Source organism: Ursus arctos, unplaced genomic scaffold, assembly GCF_023065955.2.
Source record: "Ursus arctos isolate Adak ecotype North America unplaced genomic scaffold, UrsArc2.0 scaffold_23, whole genome shotgun sequence".
Taxonomy (NCBI): Eukaryota; Metazoa; Chordata; class Mammalia; order Carnivora; family Ursidae; genus Ursus; species Ursus arctos.
Genome location: NW_026622908.1, coordinates 3,120,579 through 3,142,577, shown reverse-complemented (window position 1 = coordinate 3,142,577; position 21,999 = coordinate 3,120,579). Strand labels below are relative to the sequence as shown.

Sequence of the window (21,999 nt, the reverse complement as noted above, 5' to 3'; positions counted from 1 at the left end):
AAAGTTCTCAGATGGGACCTCGGGGGAGTGAACAAGCCAGAGACAGACAGAGTGAGGAAGCTCTGAGAAAGTGTGTCTCCTTTCAGCAGGGCCCACCGAGGGGGTTCTCCGTCCAAGTCAAATACACTGTTATCGGGAGGCAGTTAATGTGTCTGAGCAGAAGACAGAGAGAAAGAGAGTTTTGTCTACTTCCTCACCATGCAGAGAAACTGATGACTCCTGGGGACTATTTCCCCAAAAGCTGTTTAAAACCAATGAAGTTTCCAGATAGTAAATACAGAAAGGCGTCTCCAATAAGACAGGGCAGAACCAGCCCCTAAGAGACACCCAGCCGCTGAGCTGACCTCTGAGGAGATTACCGGCTTGCCAGGTTGTGCTGTGCCATCGCTGGCAGCCACGAGGCTGGTGCTGAGGGCAACGTGGACCTGTGTGGGCAGACAGCACAGCTCTGAGGACACGGATGACCCGTGCTCCCAGTGACACGCAAAGGCCGCGTTCCTGTGAGCTCAGAGGTGCTGGGATAAGCGCTCCAGCACCAGAGCCTACACTGACCACTCCCCATTCGGTGGTCAAAGTGCCCCTCACTGACCCGCAGCCCAACAGACAGCAGTGCAGGGGAGAAGACTATAGGTGGGACCGTGCTGATGAATATTCTGTGGAGATTTGAGAGAGAGTGGCCCACCATCCCAATGTAAGAAATCTGGGCTGGCTGAATGAAGATGCTGGACTCCTCTCTTGGTGTTTGGTCTACGTTCTGAAAAACATATTCACTAAAATAAGCAACAACTGTCTGAAAGGATCTTCTCTCTTTCTTCATAAAAATAAAGCAAAACCCAAGGGCCACGAAAGAGACTGTGATGTGGGACCTAGAAGCCTTTGGCTCCAAGTTCACGCGCCTCCTCCCAGGGCAGGACAAGTCAGGCTCAAAACTCTGCTTCCCAAATGGATTTCCTGGGGCAGATCTCGGTGAGAATTCATCTACAAGGAGAGAGTCCAGGATTCCTGAAGGGCTCTCTCTCCCCCATGACTCTTCCCGCTCTACAGAGCTGATATTTTTAAAGATTCTGGCTCTCTCTCACGGCAAGTCATTCACTTCCTGGATCCTTGTGTCTCGTAAATATCATCCTTAAAAACAGCTATATCTTTTCATTGGTCTTTATTTTTAAGTAGCCTTCTCACCCCACAGCCCAGCTCCTGCGGAATGATTGTGTGGCCCTGTCTGGAATGCAAAAACGGTCCCTGGAGAGACAGTCTGCACATGAACTCACAAGGGTGTTTGTTATCAGCTTATTTGGCAAGAGGAATCAGAGACATTTTGAACATGAGCTGCTAGGGTGGCGGGTCCCACTCGGATGCCTTCGCCCCATCCATAAACACTCCGCCGCTGCGTGAGACACAAGACACAGAATGGACACACGCCGTCTGAAAACAAGCTCCGTGCACGTTTCTACAGGGAAAGGTACTTCACGTGCCTGGAGAATTCATATCTGGAGAATCTTTGCTGGTCCCTAGGGATGTTTATTTCAACGACGCTCACATAATTAGCAAGTCTGGTGCCAAACCCCTCCTCCTCCCCCAGTTTATCTCTCAACTAAATGCCCACTCCCTTCACCCTCAGCTGAGAAGAAAACAGGCACACAACTCTCCCTTACTCACAAGTACAGAATGGAGACCCTTCATACCACCACACCTTTTACTCAGAAACCGTCTGCATTTTTATCTGCCTGGTAATCTCCTCTTTGTCCTTCAAAACCCAAGTCCCCCAGCACCTGCTTGGTGCAGTGTTCCCTGTGTGAGGCTCTCTTTTCAGGGCTTCCAGAGCATTTGATGTGTTTATGACAGTGCTTAAGACAGTAGCTGTCACTTCATACGCATCTGCCCAGCTGCCAGCCCAGGGCACAATCTCCCAGGAATAAAGGGATTAGGGCTTACTCACCCCTGCGTCCCCACAACCCAGCCCAGGATCTGACACTCAGAAGTCGCATAATAAATGTTTCATGCCCCAATCAATGCCCGGCCTGCTTAGCTCCAGCCTACCCTTCTCGGTGCTGAGAAAGAGGCCATGTGAAATGTGGAGTGCGAAAAGACCATGGAGTCAGACACCCCGCCTCTGAGCCCTGGCCCCTGTGAGTTAATTCACCTGTATCTGGCTCAGTTTCCTTCTCACACAATCAGGAACCACGTCACTTCTCTGAGGGCTGCTATGAGGGACTGACAAGGTCATAGGTGTCACCTAATACCTGCTCATTTCCTGGAGCTCAGTAGGAAAAGCTAAGCCAAATCGAGTCCTATTTTTTAAAAAAGTGAATGGCTCCCGCCCTGGTTCACGTGCCATTAACACCGTGATAAGGTGGCCAGCCTCCCACCCAAAGTGGCCTCTCTTGGGGTAAGAGAGGGCACAGGCTGCACTCAACCCACACCCTTAGTTTAGCAACAAAGGTGATTTTTATCTGAATGACAGACCCACAAGGGGCCACTCAGAGCCTTCATTTCCCGTCTTCGGTTAACCTTTCACCCCAAGACACACCATAAAACAGAAGAATGCCGACCCAGTCGTGGTAGGTCACGAAGCTCAAGCCCAACAGCCTGCGCATGAGGAGACGCCTCCACCTCTCCGTGCGGCTGCACCCGGGTTTTATTAGCCCCGATAAACAATGAGGTGGCAGCAGGGGGGCCCTGCTAACACGTGAGACAATCACGCTCAGGGTCACAGAGAGACGTGGGAAGTGTGCAAGCTGGACCCACGCGAGGAGGCAACATGACTCTCGGGGAGAAGCCACTTCGGGGGATGTTTTGGCTTCCTGAGTCTGGGAATCAGGAGACCTGGCCTTCATCTCAGTTCTACCCCTAGCTTGCTTCATGGGCCTCGTTTATGTCTCTGGGCCTCAGTTTCTTTACCCATAAAACCGAAGAATCAGATTCGATGATCTGTAGATCCTTCCCGGCTTTGACACCCTACGATCATTGATCTTAGAGACAAACCCACCTTTCTCAGCCCTTCCCCTTTCTGTGTTAGTTATTCGTCTGAGACATCTCGTGGCTCCCACGGAGCAGAATTCTACCAACGCCATGACCTTTACTGCTCCAGAGTGTCTGCTCACTCCTGAGCGCAGAGCCTGGCCGGGCAAGAAGAGGAGATGCTTGGGGCCATATTCTTCAGAACATATCCACTCTCTCTGGTCAAACAACTCAACAACTCAACTCCAGAAAACTTGTGGCACTGAGAGTGTGGCTATCCCAACAACCTCTGGTCACCTGGGTTGGCTTCTTCTCACTCAAAGATTTTCCTCACCCCCCTCCAATGCCACCTACACCCCGTAGGTTCCCAACTCTAGCAAAACATTAGACTTTCCCCATGCAGCTTGGCAAGAGGCTAGGGCTGCAACAGGCAGTTCTTATCTGTACTCTGGCATGTCCCAGGCTTGGGCAGGGGAGAGAGAGGTGGCAAGGCTACAAAGGCCAGGAGAAAAGGGCCAACAGAAGCAAGCTCCAGCTACCTGAGGAGGGGGTGACCTGGAGAAGAAGGCGGTGCGAGTCACGATGACAGAGAGAGCACTGAAAAGTCACAGAATTTTAGGAAGCTCCCTGGATGCTACCTAACCCTTTACACCTCCCTTATTTCCTTGATGAGAAACCGGAAGGCAGGTGAAGTTCTGTGAGTGGCCCAAAGCCATGCAGCTACGCTGTGCACAATTGATACTAGAATGTGGGTCTTTGGCCTTAGCTCACTTTTTCCCACTCTGCTCTGTTGACCTCGAGACCTAGTTAGGTTACTCTGATGAGGCCAGCTGGATCCCCTGCAGACTCTAAGAAACATGACCCATGTGCCACTTAGGGGAAGAGCAGGCCCGGAAGATATTTTGGTAACAGTCTCCCTGACCCCATGGGTTCCTTCCCAAGCTGACATGTCTAATTGTTCTTTTCCCAGCCCTCGCCGCAAAATCTTGAGGAGTTCAGAGGTCAGTGAGAAGGGAGGGGTGGGCCTTCCTGTCCCTACAGAACCCTGAATATCTAAGATAATCACAAGGATCCCTCTTCCTTGGCCTAAAGGAGGCTGGTGGGGAGAAGTGGTAGACTGAACTAACTCACTGGAAGCCTGACCTGATAAGGCCAAGAATAGTCATCATGAGCAATCAGATGGGTCATCCGAATGTTTCTGACAACAAACAGTAGGATCTGCCTCTGCCAAGAACCTTTCGAAGACCAATGATCACCTCAGCATCAGGAGAGGGAAACTCAGAGTAAAAGATTCAAGGAATTAATTATTCAGTGTGCATGACCCAGTTCCCGGAGGTGAGGCTGGGTGAGAAGAGAACTTACCAGCTCCTTATCATGGCAAGAAGTGCAAATACTTCACGGGGTAGTGTTCCCTTTGCTGCCAGAGAGGATGCATTTATGGTTAAGAGTGCCTCCCACCTGCCCCCCTCCAAATAGCCAAAGTTCACTCATTCGACAAATATTGATTGAGCTCCTCTTAAGTCCTATGCCCTCCAAGGATTTACATATGGCTGGAGCTTAGCAGAGTCTAAAGATCATGGAATTTATAAACAGGAGGCCTGGGCTGTGTCCCAGCTCAGCCCTTAGGTGGCTATACAACCCTGGGCAGGGTAAAAATTGAAGTTAATTTTCTCATCTGTGAAATGGGAGGAATCCGCCCGCTTATTATAAAGATGAAACGGTCTTCATAAAATGTAGAGTGCAAGGTAAACCTAAGGTGTAAACAACAATGATAAAACACTGCATGCTTCTCCTGCCCTCGAGAAGTTTATAACCTGGTCATCTTCAGAAAATAATCCAAGGTACATATTTGGGAAACATCACATTCCCTGTAATTTGGGCAAAGCTTATGTTTCAACCTGCTACTAGAGATGAAGCCTGTGGTCAGTCCCAGTCGTCCTGTCTGTAAGCCCCAGAATGTGCAAGAAGGGACAGAGTGAAAACAGAGTAACCAGGACCTGCCTGGCCCTGTATCAAGCCTGGGTGAATGAAAGACCCAGCAAAGCCTTGTGACTGAGAGACAGGAAAAGACCAGCTGGAATTGTGGTCAATCAGAAACAAAACAAAACTCCACGGGAGCACAACAGGGGTGAGCCAGCACACACATCCCTCCCCATATACATTCTGGACAATGATGGGACACATTGCCCATTGCCTGACCCTCCTCTGTGGACACATTCTGTATTCGGTGTTTCTCCAGGAAAGAGGAAGGATTCTCAGGTCATAGCAGATGGACTTATCAGGACCTCTTTGCCCCGACACTAAGAATCAGAATTCTTGCAGTAGCTTTTCCCCAGGTCTAGCCAACCCCTTCCTAGCCTGCTCTTCAGGATCTCCCCTCCTGCAGATCGTTGGTGCCCACCAGGCCAGCCTCTAAATACAAGACCCAACTGCCTGCTGCCCCTCCATGGGGACCTCCACCCTGCTCCAGCCCTGGGTTGGGCACTGATGCTCTCCCCACCCCTCCGTTCTTCACTCCACTCACCCACCCCTCCACCAGGACCTGCCCTGGTCTCACACCTCCAGGGAAGCTCCTAGAGGCAGGGCCAGTTCTATTCATCTCTATGTTCCCTCTGACTCAGGGCATTCTGTAAGTCCTTCACCCTCTTGTAAATGCAGAATGATGGTACCAAAATGTTTTCTGATGTCTATATAAAGAAGGGAGGCAGAGGAGGAAGGAGGAGGAGAGGAAGGATGCTAGACTGGAAGTCCAGGGTCCACGTCCCAATTCTCCATTTGGCACCAATTAGGCAAGTAACCTTGAGAAAGTATCTTCAGGCCAGGCCTCAGTTTCCCTATCTGGTAATAAGGGGTTTGTGCCAAATCATCTCTTGGGTTCTCTCTAATTATAAAATTCAGTATTAAAGAAACCAGACTAGCATGGCCATAGGAGACATGTGTCCTGGTCCTTAGGAGCTGCCGCCGGGGGGCAGGTTAGCTGACTGCCTAGACCTCAGTCTCCATGTCTATAAAATAAGTGAGGATGATAGGACTACCCATCCCAGGGAGTGAGGTTCCCACAAGACACTGACATAGAGCTTCATGAACCACAAAGCCCTGAAGAAATCTTGGGGTTTGAACTCCCTCAATCAACAAACAGCTGCTGACCACCTGCCACGTGCCTAATACTGTGTCTCCAGGATGGTGCTGCCTGGCTCAGACAGGGAGGCTGGATGATGGGTCCTTGCCCTCAAGGCTCCCACAGCAAGGGAGTGAGACAAACAAGCAAACAAATCTTAACTCAGCCAGTCATGTACCTGGCGTCCAAATAAAGCGCTATGGGAGTGTAGAGGAGGAGGAGGTGTCGACTCTGCCTGGAGAAGGGAAGGAAGCTTCTAGAAGGAATGGCACGTCCGCAGTGTGGACATCTGTTCCAGGAGTTGTGGGACTAAAGCCAGGGTAAATGAGAGAGGCAGAAAACAAGGCTATGAAGTGAGGGTGAGGTCTAACAGGAGGGGGCCCCGAGGGCTACTAGGGCAGTGATGGTCAGACTATCTTCCAGAAAGTTCTGGCAGCACTGTAGAGGACAGAGCAGGGGAACAGAGTGGAGCTGGGGAGAGCGGCCGGGGCTCCCACAACAGTTCCTGAGGGTGACTGTGCTAACCAGTCATTATGGATTACTGTCCGTACCCACCCACCTAGCCCTAAGCCTCTACGGACTTGCTGAATTTACAGAGGTGAATGGCTCTGCTCTCCTCAGAGGGGAACCCAAGCAGAGGAAGATGCTGTAATCACAGTTTCAAATCTTGGACTCATGGTGCAGTGCTCTACAGTCACTCCCTCCAGAAGCTGCCCGGCCACATTCTTGCCTTGGCCCAGATCTGGGCCAGCCGGAGACAGAAACACAATAGGGGCTGGGACTGGAGTCGGGACAGCTGAGCTGCTGCTCTTACTAAAAGGACAAGGGGCAGAGAGTCCGCCCACCTGAAGACCACTGACATGGGTTCGAAACACGCCTCAGTCTCAACCCCGCCTCCCTCCCTCCTCTGATAGCACAGAGGGCCGTGCGACTGACCGCAGTAGTTGCAGGCAAAGAAAGAGGGCCAGGGAGGGCAAGGGAGGCCTCCACCGACCAGTGTGTCTCCAAACTGAGTCACGCTCACTTGGGCTTAAAGAAAGAGTACAAGTGCCCCTACACTTTCCAAAGCCTGAAGCCAGCTCCTCAAGGGCAACTCGATGGCACGAAAGAGACTTACTTGATTCTTAGGCATCGCCGTGACTAAAGTCATCTCCTCGTGGGACGAGCCATGCACAGGTTGCCACGTTCCCTTAAAAACAAGAGCCCCGCAATGGATGTCAGTTACATTACCTTATGTTACGGCCTCCTATCTTCTGCCTGCCACGAGGTCCCACAGGCTGTGGACTTTACCCTCTAGGAACACTCCCCAACAAGAGGAAATGCCCAGAGAATTTCTCTCTGTGCTCCAAGTTTTGCATGTGAAGAAAAGGAACTGCTAGGTGGTTAAACAAATCCCACCGTATCTGCTGAATGTGCACTCTAGGGTTCATCACATCGCCATGCAAAGGTTTACAGAGAAAGTAAGATGGTCTGGAAAAGATTACTTCAGTAGCTGCTTTAGTAGAAACAGAAAGTGCCAGAATTTCTAAGGTGAAGACATGTTGAAAGTAAGTCAAGCTGGTGTAAAACCTCGGTAATAAGTCACCAATGTGAAATCTGCCATATTTCCTGAGGTGGAAAGGGTCCAAAACACTAAATAAACTAGGAAGTTCTAAAAGCAGACCATCTGGTCATGGCCGAGTTTCCTAAACAAACTACTATCTTGGCTTCCCTTGACCACCCAAACGGTGTGGACATATCCGACTGCTTCTGCAGAAAAATGCCCCTGCACCTGTTTGGAAATAGAGCCCAGCATTCTGAAGCACTTCTAAGAATTTACTTTCACAACTCCAAATTCCTGAGAGGTGGCCTCAGGAGGACAAAAGTCAACACGGAGGAGAAATCTGAGCTGTACAAGAGGTAACACGCATACTCCACGGACAGAGGCACACTTTGCTCAGCAGGGCAGTGGGCCAACTTGCCCACAGAATCGATTACACATGTATGCTCTCTATACACCATGGACTGTGTTTAGAGCCTCAGACTTGAACTCACTTTCAGAATTCTCAGTCTATGAATGGGAAAGCAGCAACTGTCTACAGAGCACTAACCATGCATGACGCACGCTGGTAGACCAGATGTGTTCTCTTCCAGTGGCTCCTCACAAACAGGGACGGAGAGGCCGAGAGAGCAGAAGGCACCTGCCACAGCTCCACGGCACAGCAGGGTTCAAGCCCACGGCTGGCTGACCCAGTGCTCACGGGCTTTCCCACTACACTAAGGAGAGAGGGGTCCCAGCACAACTGCGGCGGGTCCCCACAGCCACTTGGGCAGAAGTTCCAATCACTCCCACCATGATCAATCATTATCAAGGCACACCTCTCAGGCCGATGGCAGCCGACAAATAGGCTGGCCTGCCTCACCCACTCTCTATCAGCCCGAGCTGTAGGCTCAGAGAGGTTGGAGGACTCCACTTCTCTGCCCCCCCTGCTTCTCAAAGGAAGCACACTGGACTGACTGCCCAGTGGGATGCAGGTGGGCATTTCTGGACCAGTCTATAAGGGCCGACCATTGATCAGATTCCCATAGAGGCCTGGGCACATTGTAATCCAGCCACTCCAAGGACCAACTCAAACCCTGTCTGACCCACAGCTAAACATACTTCTGACTTCCCTTAACGCCACTAAACCAGAAAGTCCTAGGGCCCAGCACCTCCCTTCCCCCTGAGGGCTCTCAGTTTCCTTATCTATAAAATGAGAAGTTTGACCTAATTGGTGATTTCCTCACCAAAGACCCCTTCTAACTTGCTCCCCTCTAAGGGCTCTGACTTTAGGAGACACCTAACAAAGCTCGTCAGTAGTTAAAAGGAAGAATTAAAAAGATTAAGCCATGCCCAGGCATGGCAGTGTGTAGTTAGCATGTGCCAGCTCAGACAATCCTCCCAGCAACCCTGGGAGGCAGGTGGTACAGTCCCGCGACGGGGGGATACTGAGGCATGGCCCAGCAAGCGCCTCACCTGGCCATAGCATCTGGGACTCACAGTGGAGCTGGCCTGACACCATTCCTGTGTGTGCTCCTTGACACAATGCTTCCCTTTGGAACAGAATGAGGAAACAATGTCTCCTCCCAGACTTACCATCTTGCCAGTCCCAAGCAGAGAAGCACCAAGTCTTCAGGCCTCTGTGCACCTGACTTGGGTGATTCAGGAAAGATTTCCTGTGTGATTGAGTCACTTCATGATCGCGAGGGATGTGAGAGTATCTCAGGGGACCTTTCTCTCCGCTGTGCTCCCAGCCTAGCTCCAGAGAGTCAGGTCTCCACTGAGGGAGCCCAAGCACTGGGAACAGGGCCTGACACCACTAGATGCTCCGTCACCATTTGCTGCATGAAGAACTGGAAAACTCCAGAGGTGAGATGCACTCAAGGCTTGTTCAAGAACTCTTTGGTGTAAGCTAGCATGAGTCACACCAAGACTGGCTCAGAACCACAAAGCTGGCCCCTCAGGAGTGTGTGCCAAGGTCTCCACACCATACTCCCCAATCCCCTGGAAAGAGAAGAAAGGCTCAGAGGCTGACCCAGCTCTGCTCTTCCTCCCAGGTACCAGGTGAGCATCTGCCAGATCAAGAGAAGCATCTGAATGTGAAGGCTACCCAGAGACGTGGTCATGGGCTCAGGCCCTGGAATCAGGCAAACCTGGCTTCCTACCCCAGCTCTGCCGCTTGAAATTAGTCCAATGGCCCCAGACGAGTCATGTAATTTCTGTAAGCCTCAGGTTCTTATGTGAAAATGGGACTGACGTTGGTACCTACTCCGGGCTTGTTCTGAAGATGAAGTGAGATAACGTGGGTCAGGATGAACCCGTGCGCATAGCTCATGGAGACCGAGAGGACACAGGGTGTGACTGTCTGTGCTAGAGCGGACGGTGAAGAGCGCATGCAGACTCCCCTGCTTGGCTGCAACCCCAGCTCTCCTACTAGCCCGTTGTGTGACCTTGGGCAGGTTGCTTCACCTCTTCGTGCCTCAGCTCCCCAGTAGAGAACATGGAATTGACTGCGAAGATTAAATGAGTGATGCAGGTAAAGATCTTAGAATAATGTCTGGCACAAAGCAAGCACTCCATACAAGTGAGTTAGTATCGTTCTTAATTATTAATATTACAAGCATCCTTCTCCCTTTGTTCCAATACAGATTCCACCCCATCGCCCACTCCTCAGCCAAAAAGGTAGGTATGGGACTCAAGATGGGTGCATCCGGTATCTTTCCTCCTTGGCCACGATCTCGAGTACACAAGGCATGCACCTGCTCCCAGTCGGGCCAGGTTCTAATCTGAAAACCTGGGGAAGCCCTGGTCCTCTTGGAATGAGTAGAGGGCTATGTGGGGTCAGCTGGGAGCTGCCTGCAGCCATGGGCCACTGAGCAGGGGAAGGTCACCTGTTTCTGCAGCATTTCCTTTGAGTCTGAGTCTCCCCTAGAAGCTTCCAAGTATCCCATTGTTGCTGAAGCTCATTCAAGTTGGATTCCTGTCACGTGAAACCAAGAGTCTCAACTAACTACAGCACTCGGCAACTGGCTGCGTCCTCGTCACTAATTCCCACCCGGGGAGAAAAGACGGCCGTGAACTGTCCGTGAGGCCCAGACAGCCAGGGAAGAGCAGACATGCAGCAAGGTGTCTCTGCAAACCCATGCCCTTCCTGGGAGAGAAAGATGCTGGAACCAAAGAGGCGAACAGTGCCGTCCTGCGGACCCTGGCTGGGAACCCAGCCTCAGACATAGGTCCTCCTCACAATGAGCGGTCGGAAAGAGGAAGAAGAGAAAGGGGAGAGGATTTTCATGGACTTCACAGCGGTGTGGCAAAAAACTCCAGGCAGTTGTTTGAGAGAACTCTTGTTAGAGGAGGAAGGAAGGTGTGGAAGAGAAGGGAAACCACCTTGTCTGAGCCCTTAAATGAGTGACTCTTTCCCTGGGGCAATCGCCTTCAACTTGCAGGTCAGCCCTAGGAGCTGGATGCTTATCCAACCCATTTTCCAGTGGAGGAAACTGAGGCTCAGAGATCTCAATGCCTAACTCATCGAGGTCACGCTTCTGGTGCCCGATGCCCAGTCCACCTGCCAGGGACACTGCCATGGATGCCAGCATACTCTGGACCCGAGCCTGAGGCCTCCTCCTCACGCAGGCCCCTCTGCTGCCACTCAGGCCTGAACTCCAATACCCAGGGGAGATGCTCATGGGCTGCTGCCCCTCATTTACAAGCCGCCCTCGAGCCCCACCCAGAGACAGCTTCCCAGAGGAAGGGGCTGCCTTCAGGCGCTGACAGGACAGGGAGCATTATGGTATCTGGAGGGAGTCCCTGGGCACGTTCCCTTCATCAGTTACTTTAATCCCCAAGAACCACACTGTGACGCTATGGACACGGCACGTATCCGTGGGTTTTAAGCAGGATATGCCAGTCAGAGCCCATGCAGAGTTTCCCAGGATTTGGTTTTTTGTTTTTTGACTCGCAGTCACCTTTCCCAAGAGCTTCTGACTTGACAGGTGAAGTTACCATGCTCAACAGTGTCTCCTCTTCCCGCCAGCAAAGAGAGTCCACTCCTGTCCCCCTGGGGCCTTCCCACAGCGTCCTCTCAGTTCCCTCCAGGAAAAGCAGCTCCATCTTCAGGTGTGTTTTAAAGAGTTTCAGAGAAACAGAAACAACAAAACACCAAAACCCCAGCCTGGGAGCAAAATCACACCGATTGCCTCCCCATCTCCGGCAGCATTAGCTGGGGGTGGACACACACCTCTGCACACCGAGTCCCCGACACCAGAGTCTGTGCAGGCACACGCCAATCAACCAGCTGAGTGAGGCCTATGCAGATGCCGACATCAGCTGGGACAGACGGGATTGGCTGGAGCAAAAGTGGTCGCTTCCAACCTCCCCGGGGACAACGCTCCATCACGCAGAGCAGCCTTGGCAGGGCACGGGCTGTCCCTGTGGGTGTGCGGGAGGTTCGCTGAGCCTTTCAGTAAGAGGCCTCCCCCACGGACCCTTGCAGACACCCATGTCACAGTGCCACACAGCGCCCGAGCCCCCTGCCAGCTGGTGGCTTTCTTCTTCTTTGTTTTCGAGCAGACAGGTTCAGGCAGTGGCTGCCCCAGTCACAGGGGACTACCCAGACAGGTATTTCCCTTACTTTTCTTTTTCTTTTCATAGCATTGCTATTTAAATAGCTCTGCGATTTAAAAATAAATAAATCAAAAGGAACAGGCTGACTTTCCCTCAGGGCATGATTTGGTCGCACTGCCTGGGCTGGGTGTGATGGCCAAAGGACCCAGCACTGCCTGGTGCTAGGGTGGCACGCAATTCCCCACCCCCACCCCCACCCCCAGGGCTCCGTGGCCAAGCTGGATCAGCTGGGATCTGAAAGGGGTTGGAATGCTCTCAAGGGGTCCCATTTCCTGCCCCTGCCCTGACCCCACCTGGTTTCCTTTAAACCAGCTAGGAAAAATCATTCAATGAGCATTTGCTGAGTGTCCTGGCAAAGAATGAGAAGAGCTCCCAACAGCAAGGGAAGCAGGGGAATGAGAAGCCGAGGCAGTAGATGGAAGAATGCTGTGGCCAAGCCAGCCAGCGGGCACCCGGCCTCAAGGCCAGCCTCACTGCCTCCATGTCCTGAGACATCAGGCACGTCATTTTCACACTGATGCTCCTGTGCTCCTCTCCGGGGGATGAGGTCTACCTTTTAAAGCTAGGGTGTGGATTAAATACAGCAGTGCCTGTCAAAGGCTAGTAACCGCTGCCACAGGAGAGCCACTGACAATAGCCAGGAACAGCAGGCGGGCTAAGTGCCTTGCAGGGATTACTTCAGCAGAAGTTTACAACTTCCCTGTGAGGTGGGTACCACATTCTCAAGTTCTGAAGAGGAAAGGGAGACTCAGAAATGAAAACACCTACCCAAAGTCACTCAGCTCACAGGAATCAGAGCTAGAACACACGCCCAGGCCAGCCAGACTCCAAAGTCCTCGCCTCTGTCTGCTGCCTGCCCTGGGGTAGGTGCTCAAAACACGTTACATAACACGTAACCGCTGAGCTCGGGGCTGCCCTCTCCGCCCAGGAGGTGCGGGGAGAAAGGAGGGGCAGCTTGGGCTGAGAGAGTTTAGGAAGACTTTTTGGAGTAGGCAGGGCTAAATCCAGGCCCTGGAGATGGAGAGAGGCAAAGAGGATGAAGAAAAGCACTGCAGACCAGAAACAGGAAAGCAAGGAGCTGGAGGCAGAGATGGCCAGGCAGGCAGGCAGAGCTCAGCAGAGGACAAGAAGCAGGGCTGGCCTGAGGGAGGGAGGGGCCGCCCGAGCCGTCATCTTGGGGGCCATTCCACCTAGGATCTTTCTCACCCACACCCCAGAGACACTCTTGTGTCTGCTCCCTTGGTCATATGACAATCCTGGAGGGAACCAAGAATCACAACCTGAAAGGCCCAATAACCCCTGTCCACACAGCAGGCCCAGCACCCAACGCAATGAGCATGTGATCTGCAAGCTCCCTGCCCGCGCTGCCGTGTCACCGGCCAGGCCCAAACTCCAGCCCACGCGCTGGGACACCAGGAATCTGAACGCTGCCACGTGTGCGGAAGTGTCACCACTGCAACCCAGAATTCAAGGCTCCCCAGAGGGAGAAGAGGCAAAAAGGGAGTTGCAGGACATGAGCTCTTTACGGCTGGCTCCCTATCTCACTGGACTTCTATTCCCCACCCCTGCTGGGACATGATAGGTATTTCCTCAAAAACAGCCCGCTAAGCTGAACTAAACAGAAGATTCTTCCGCTTAAGCAACAGCTCTGGAGTTTGAGAAGTCTGGATTCAGGTCTGTCCTAGAGCCCTGGGCTGAGTACCACCTTTGCTGGAACCTCTTTTCCCCCTAGAAAGGAAGTGCCTCCCGCGCCTAGCAGTTGCTACTTCGGCACCCCCAGGAGCTCCCCTGCACCCTGGATATGGTTCTGGGCCCTGCAACTAGCGCCTGTTCCTCCTCCTGGGAGAAGCATGGGTGTCAGCCGCCTCCTCTGCCTCCAGCGCCAGGTACCCCTAAGGAGTGTCTATGCTCAGACCCCAGCCCCCCACCCCCCCATCCCCCAGCCTCCAAAGGCTTAAAGCTACAGTACCCTCCCCATGTCTCCACTCCCCACGAGCCCAGAGCCCCAGCCCAGGCCTCAGACCCACAGAGAAGGGAAATTAGAGTGGAGGTGCTTTAAGCAAGTCCCATCCCTGGCCTGGGTCAAGCCCACTGTCCTGTGCTTTTCTGGAACTAACAGGTCCTGAAGGAGGTGGGGGGAAAGAAGGCAGAGGTGTAGAAAGGTCTGTTGGTCCCATGGTCTCCTCCCAGCCCTCCTCAGGAGAAGGGCACAGGGGAATGGATGGAGAGGCTCTGTGGATCTGAGCCTCCAGATCCAGGCTTCCTCGGATGGGCAGGGGACCACCCGCTTCACTACCTTCTGCCTGCAAGTCTGAGGACAGATTACTGAACCCTGCGGAGGCTCCGTCTCCATACCTAGTAAATGGGGATAATAACCGATGACCACAGGGGACAACGGTGAAGACCGAGTAAAACCTGCATGTGAGTGTGCTTGGCTAACTGTGAAGCAGCCCGAGAAATAGCAGACGCTTTCCATAATCCTGGGAGGTGGGTGTGCACGTCAGAATATGCGGCTGCTGGCGAAGTGGAAAACTAGGAACCCGTTCCATTTGGCAAACTTCTTTCCACATCTTCTAGGACAAGGCACTTGTCTCCAGGGGTTTCAAAACAAACAAACAAACACACACACACACACACACTAAGACCTATTCCTGGTCTGGAGCGCTCACAGTCCTGTGAAGAGCTACACACACATGGAGGGCCCATGCAGAGAGGGTGGGACACTTTATTCTGGCCTCAGAGGTCAAAGGAGGCTTTTATAACATTATAATACAATAGTTACTAGCATAATATTAACTCTCAGGGCTTGCTGGGGCCAGGGAATTCTGGGTATTTGCATGGCTTACCGCATTTAATTGTCATAAAATTACTATGAGTGGGCTTGCAGATAACAAAATTGAGGCACAAAGAAATTCACTCCTATCCTGGCCTTACATAGCTAGTAGGTGGTAGAGCTGGGATTTGCTCCCGTCAGACGCTGCTCCTCCTCCAGCATACCAGGGGCTGAGTCAAGCAACGCAGGTCTCAGGCCGACTCTCTCTGTGGCTGAAAGGCTCTGATAAGGGCTGTGAGGGGATGAGTCACTGAGGGAAGGTGCTGACTGACCCACAGTATCTCCCACCCACGTGCAACTCTGACTCCAGGTCCAGGGTCCTACCTCTGACACTGCCCCTGGTCTATCTGCGAAATTGGCCATGGCTCTGTATTCCCCAAGGCTCCAGGTCACCACCAGCACCAAGGGAGACTGACGTAGCCTAATTGTCAACGTACATTTACATAACAGATCACTCCTGGAATAATTGTTCTTAGTATAAAAGGTAGTTCAATGTCAGAGGGAAAAAAAACCTCTCAAATCCTGGCTCTGCCACTTATTGGCTGTGCGACCTTGGGCAAATCTTCATGTCTCTGAGCCTCAGTTTCCCCATCTGTAAGATGTGGTTAACAAGGCTGATTCCGGCTGGTGTTGCAAAGATGAAATGACCTCGTGTGTCTAGTGCACAACACAGGCACGATAAGCGATGGTTAAATAAATGACCTTACAAAGGACTTCCACTGGAAAATCATTTTCTGCATGATGATATGCGGTGATAATAGTACTTTGAACTAGTATTCATCTGCCGCTAAGTTAAACCCATCACATGCATTACCTCATTTAGTCCTTAAGAGCATACTTTTCTTCATTTGACTTAGCTTTAGGACCACAGGAAAGATATGCCCAACACACTAATTTTTACTGACACACACCTAAATACGGAGAGAGAAGCAGGAGGGTCAGAGCGGCGAATACTTCCTGGGTACTTCCCATATACCAGGGACTGTGCTAAGCATTCTTGTACCTGTAAGATAAGTACTACTTCACCCCCATTTGACGGGGCTGGCGCTTGAAGCGCAGAGCAGATAAGTAACTTTCCCAAAGCCACTTTGGCAGGATTCAAACCCAGAGCTCACATTCTTAAGCACTACACTATTCTAAAATAAAGTTACAGCAAGAATGTTGAACTGACGCCAAGCCCTAAATTCTAAGAACTTTAGTGCGTTGGTCGTCATTCCCCCTCCAATCTAAGCTCTGCCATCAGTCCCCTTCTGCCAGCACCTGCTCTCCCCCTCCCCTGCCCCACTGCTCTTGCTTCCCAGCTCCACCCCACTGTACCTAACTCAGAGGTGTCAAACTAGTGGACTTTTGTGGGTCCTGGTCATCTGGAACCTCAGCCCCCTAGATCCCATCCTCTACAAAGTCACCAGGGACATCTCACCACACGTGGCACTCTTCCGCTCAAGCACGCTCAAAGGCTCCCTGCTGCCTAAAGCCGAAGCCCCCAGTGGGTGGGAAGAGGTTCAACTGGGGATTCGAGATCCTGCAGGATCTGGCCTGGCCTCCTTCCTTTTGGCCCCAGACCTCTCTTTTGCCAGCTTCTAAGTCTCAGGGGCAGGGCAAGTAAGGTCTTCCCTGACCACCCCAACTAAAATTCCAGCCTTCTCCTCAACTGTTTCCCTCCGCCTGCACCCAGAACATCCTATCTTTTTCTCCACTTAGCACTCTTTGTCCACCTCATTGCCTGGCCTCATACATTTAACCTCATTGTTAATGGTCTCTCTCCCCCTCCTGGAACATAAGGTCTATGTGGCAAGGAACTTTACCTTTTTTTTCCCCTTCTGTAACCATCACACCTAGAACAGCTTCCGGCACAGAATAAGAACTCATAAATATCTGCCGAGTGAATCGACATTTGACATGCCTAAGAAGAAAATGTGCAAACAGAACAATGGTGGGGAATGGCTAGCATGACTCTGGCCCCCTCCTCTGCTCCGGAAGACGTTTCTGGAGTAGGCGCTGTAGATGTCTAGATTAAGGTGCCTGGCAGCCAGACCCTTTCTTGTTCATTCTCCCTAGGGTTTACAAGAGTGCCCTACGAGACCCTGGGCCCACAGCCTCCCATCCCTGTTCTGAACTCAGGCGTGTGCATGCACACACACTCTCTCCATCTCCCTGTCATCTTGAAGGCTGCCTGCCTCTGTCCTAAATTCACATGTCCAGCCTCCTCTCCTTCTGCCCACCTTCAAACCAAGCCATTTCCCATCTCCCCAGGCCTCTACACCCACTAGAAATGCTCTCCTCTTCCTCCCACGTACCCATTTGCACTTCATGGACCCTTCTAGATCCAGATCAAATGCAGCCTCCTCCTCTCCTCCTCCTCCTTCTTTCTCTTCCAAGCTTTCCAGGCCCTCTCCAGCCCCCAGAAAACTACCCACTGCTATTTCCACCATCTTATGGAATTAGTCATGAACTACCCTGTGATTTGCCTTCTATGATCTGAACCGTTACCACAATCTCCTACTTAATTTTTTTAAAGCTGTATGTCTTGTTTTCTCGAGTATGTAGTGAACGCTTTGAGAGGTGAGTAGTGAGACACTACTCACACTGCCCTCCCCATAGCACAGGGCCCAGGCCACACAGTAGGTGCTCAAAGTCTGCTTCCCAATTACCTGCCCAAGGTAAACAAGTCACTTTCCTAACCAGGTCATTTCCTCAATTACAGGTGCCTGCACTGGCTTCTCCCAACACCCTGCATTTTTTTCTTCAGGGTCTGCTCTGACCTTGGTTATCTGCAAGCCCAGTTATGGGCTTCTGTTTTCAAAGGGTGTTAGACCCATTCTAATCATACGCCCCTGAGCTGGGCAGATGAGTATGGTGGGAAAAGAGATGATCTGTAAAATCCTGCAGGTCTGGAAAAGGAAAGGACATCGTTCTTGGAGGCAAACCCAGGCCCTCGGAGCATTCCAGCTACCTCAAATCCCGGAATTCAACAGGGGGGAAGACCGCAGTGTGAGCTGTTGGTGAGTCACAGCGGAAAACCAACACTTGAGGCCCAGGTGCCCGTGTGGAGCACCAGCTCTTAGTAAACTGCGATTACAAGAGGCAGCAAAGTCTCAAGTTCCCTCGGAGCTTCAAAGAAGAGAGTCAGGGAGGAGGCGGTTTACTCAGACCCCCCAAGTGCCAGGCTGTAGGAGAGGGTCCCCTTGCGTCCCGCTACCAGGTAGGTGGGCTGTCACTAGCCCCGTGCGCACCTGAGGAGCAGAGGCCCATGCGATACGAGGAGGCACTGCACTGACTCAACCAGGTTGTCTGTGGTTGGGGTTTTTTGTTCTGTTGTTTTAAATTTTGAGTCGGAAATACATTCAAAAATCAAAACTCACAAAAGTATACAGACCGCATCTACCCGGTCTGCCCCCACTCGGAACCAGGAAACTGCTCTCATGGCTTGCGCCTACCCCTGACAATGTTTATGTATATACCCACAAACATAAATATTTATTCTTTCTTTATGTAACTGACACACACTTCTCAATGTCCAGCTTTTATCTCTTAAAGGGATGGACTTGGGTGGGGCCCCCAAGACGAGATCTCTATGTAACAAAAAAGCATGAAACAAAGAGGAAAATATTCTGGAGAACACAGGTGTGCTCAGAAAAGACGTGAACCATAAAGGGAAGGTCCCCGTGGGCACCGTGGGGTCAGCTGCTGATAGGATCTCAGGCCAGCCAGAGAAGAGCTCGGGTGTTGGGTGGCGGTGAGTGGGGGGGAGGGGAACCACCACAGGGAAGTGCTGAAACCCCACTGGCTGAAATCCCTGGCTGGCCTCACCTTGAGGAAGAGGGAGGAAGTATCCATAGAAACAGGACCAACCTGATTCCCACAACAATGGCAAAATGGGTTAATGACCAGGAGGATACAGGAACTATGAAGGAAAAGCAATCATTTCCTCTGAAATTTATGAGACCAAGAAGGGGAAGTTGGTGCCGAAGACTCTCACAGACTTCAAATGGCTGGGAGCACGGAAGGGCTCTCGGACCTGAAATTGAGGAAGTCAATGATTCAGACTCCAAAGCAGTTCCAGTTGTGCAAAGGAGTGAGGGGGGAGGGGCAGTGAGGAGGAGGGAAGGGGAGGGGCCTTTTAAAGCAGCTCACCATAGAGGTAAAGACCTGGACTCTGGGGGCAAACTGGCTAGACTCCAACTCCCCCTCTTGCCCTAACTGTGAAACCTTGAGCAAATCAGTTAACCCCTCTGTGCCTTAATTTCCTGAGTGGTAAGTGGGGCAAATGACAAGATCTCCCTCATGGGGTTGGCACAAGCACTAAATGAGTTTATGTTTACAGAGCCCTGATCCCAGCGCTTGGCACGCAGACGACTACAGTACATGTTGCAGAACAGGGGCCCCTGACAAGGCCAGCTGTAAGAAAGCCCACATCCCCTCACTGGAAGGAGAGTGCATAACCAGGAGAACCCTAAGACAGTGGTGCAAGGCCTGTCCCCACGCCACGCGGAGGAGGCAAGCCTGGGATGCACTCAGGCTGCACAGCAGAGGGCAGAGGGCAGGAAGGTCTGCGGGGGCATCTGGAGTCAATAAGTCCAGGGGCAGAAAGGGGCCCTGGGAAGTCAGACCTCGGCCCCCACTCCGGGTGCACAGGGGCCCCTCTGTAAGAGCCATTTTAGACTGACAAGGATCCGACACTGAGATGAGAATGGGCGCTGGGATGGGGGAGAAGCTTGGTCCATTTAGATGTTTTCAGTGACTGAAAGTCCCCTGGCCCAGAGCACTGGAAACTCTTGCAGATGAGACCGCTGAACCTCCTGCTGTATCTCTGCGGGGCAGCCCGGGGACACCCGCAAGCAGTCTGAGGGCCCTCTGGGAACTGACATGTGCTGTCAACGAGAGTTCGCTTCCTCCTGTGACGGGATACTTGGTGGGAGATGGAAAACTACAACAGCCGTGGCATATCCAGATTCAAGACGTCTGGCCAGAAGTCAGGAAAGCAAACGGGTGGTGATTCAGGAAAGGGACAGCCTAGGCGGCCATTCCCAAAGCAAGCTGATGAAAGATTTAATGGTGCCTGAGGGGAGGGCTCTAGTAGCAAGCCGGAGGGCTCTCTCCTGATAAGCATTTTATCAGCAACTCAGGTGATGCTATGGAAAGCATACTTTTTTAAAATTTAATTTTATTTACATTCAGTTACTTAACATATAGTGTATTATTAGTTGCAGAGGTAGAGGTCAGTGATTCATCTGTATATAACACCCAGTGCTCATTACATCATGTGCCCTCCTTAATGTCCATCACCCACTTACCCCATCCCCCCACCCACCTCCCCTCCAGCAAGGATATGGAAGGCATACTTAATACAATCCTGAAAGAGCTCAATGGAACATGGTTGCACCGAATTTAACAAAGTTGAAATTTAACAAAAATGGTTGTTCTGAATCAGATGGGAACAAAAGAGGAAGCTCTGCGTTTAAGTTCTAAAGCCACACACGTTTAGGACAGAGGAAATGCAGCACATGTTAAAAAGATCTGGTCAGCAGTAATGTCAGTGAGTCAATGGTGTGATGTACCTGTCAGAAAAGCTGACGCAATCTTGGGCTGCATTATGAGGAGCAGAATGGCCTAACCCAGGGAGGTGATAGCTCCCTTCCTCTGCTGTGGTCATACCACACCACAAATACCATATGTGGTCTGAGCACTGCCCTCAGTGTATGAGAATCTTAACAAATGGGAGTTTGCTCAGAGGAGAACAACCGGGAAGGTAAAAAGAACTGAACCCACATCACAGATTGTTAATCTGGAAGAAGACTCAAGAGAGAACAAGGGGGCTGTCTTTAAATACCTTGTTTTACTAATTAGAAGATGTGCATTTTTCAATTATAAAACGTCTGAAAGCAGAATGTATCTTCTAGCCCCTTAACATCTAAGTAAGACTGAGAAATGCATCATCACTTTACTAAAATATAATAATGTGTCAAAGGAGCCACAAAGATGGCAGAGTCAAAAAGTGAATTGGAAGAGTCAGATTCTGAAACTGGAGATGTTTTAGAAACGCCCAACCAATTTGCTTTCCTTTTTTTGTACATACAAGTGTTATGGGATATAAACTTACGTCTGAAGTCTAAAAGGATTCTTCTTTCAGTAAATATAAAACTTTTCAGGGATAACAGAGCATCATTCCACAATTTAATTGGAAGCACTTTTTCTTTCTTGAAGGTACAGGAAATAGTGGTACTTCTTCCAATTGGTGGTATCACAGACTGGAATTAAAAACTCCTCATGTCGGGGGCGCCTGGGTGGCTCAGTCGTTAAACGTCTGCCTTCGGCTCAGGGCATGATCCCAGCGTTCTGGGATCGAGCCCCACATCAGGCTTCTCCGCTAGGAGCCTGCTTCTTCCTCTCCCACTCCCCCTTGCTGTGTTCCCTCTCTTGCTGGCTGTCTCTCTCTCTGTCAAATAAATTAATTAAAAAAAAAATCTTTAAAACTCCTCATGTCCGAGGAGCTGACATGTGGAGGGAAAGAAAAGACTCGTTCAGATGCCAGAAGCTATCGGGAGCCATTAGGGAGGTGACTGGAGGAGTCCACAGATGCCACAGGTCAGCTCTGATGTCCAAGCCCAGGCTGGACCACCACAGTGGAGAAATCACGCATCAACGGAACAGCCCTGTGGTACCAAGGTCTGATGGTGAGGATCTCACCACAAAGGGAAAGGCGCCTCATCTCTCTTCATTGCACACGTAGGTGCTTCGACTGAGCCATTCTCTTAACAAGTCACTACTTAAAGGTAGAAGTCACTTAGAGAACAGTACTCTAATGGGAGTCCAGAAGCAAAGAGGAGCCCTCCACATCTATGCTCTCTGACTCCTGTGGGCCAACTGGGGAATAGACTCGAGGAGGAAGGGCCTCTGTGCTCCCTAGGGGCCAGGCACCATGACAAGTGTGCTGTGCACACTGCCCCA

The 21,999-nt window shown here is 51.4% G+C and overlaps 1 protein-coding gene across 18 annotated transcripts in view; it reads right to left on the bottom strand.

Annotated features, from left to right (window-relative positions):
- Window positions 1-21,999, bottom strand: part of LOC113246261 (F-actin-monooxygenase MICAL2) — a 137,707-nt gene that overhangs the window by 105,644 nt on the left and 10,064 nt on the right. For 8 of the 18 annotated variants that reach the window (XM_026486796.4, XM_057317062.1, XM_057317057.1 and 5 more), the window contains exon 2: window positions 7,194-7,265. The exons of 9 other annotated variants lie outside the window; for them this stretch is intronic. The gene's annotated coding sequence lies outside the window, so the exon portion shown is untranslated. Of the gene's footprint in view, window positions 1-7,193; window positions 7,266-12,986; window positions 14,008-21,999 lie in introns of those variants that run through there. One more of the 18 variants, XM_048214018.2, reaches the window with a different exon arrangement.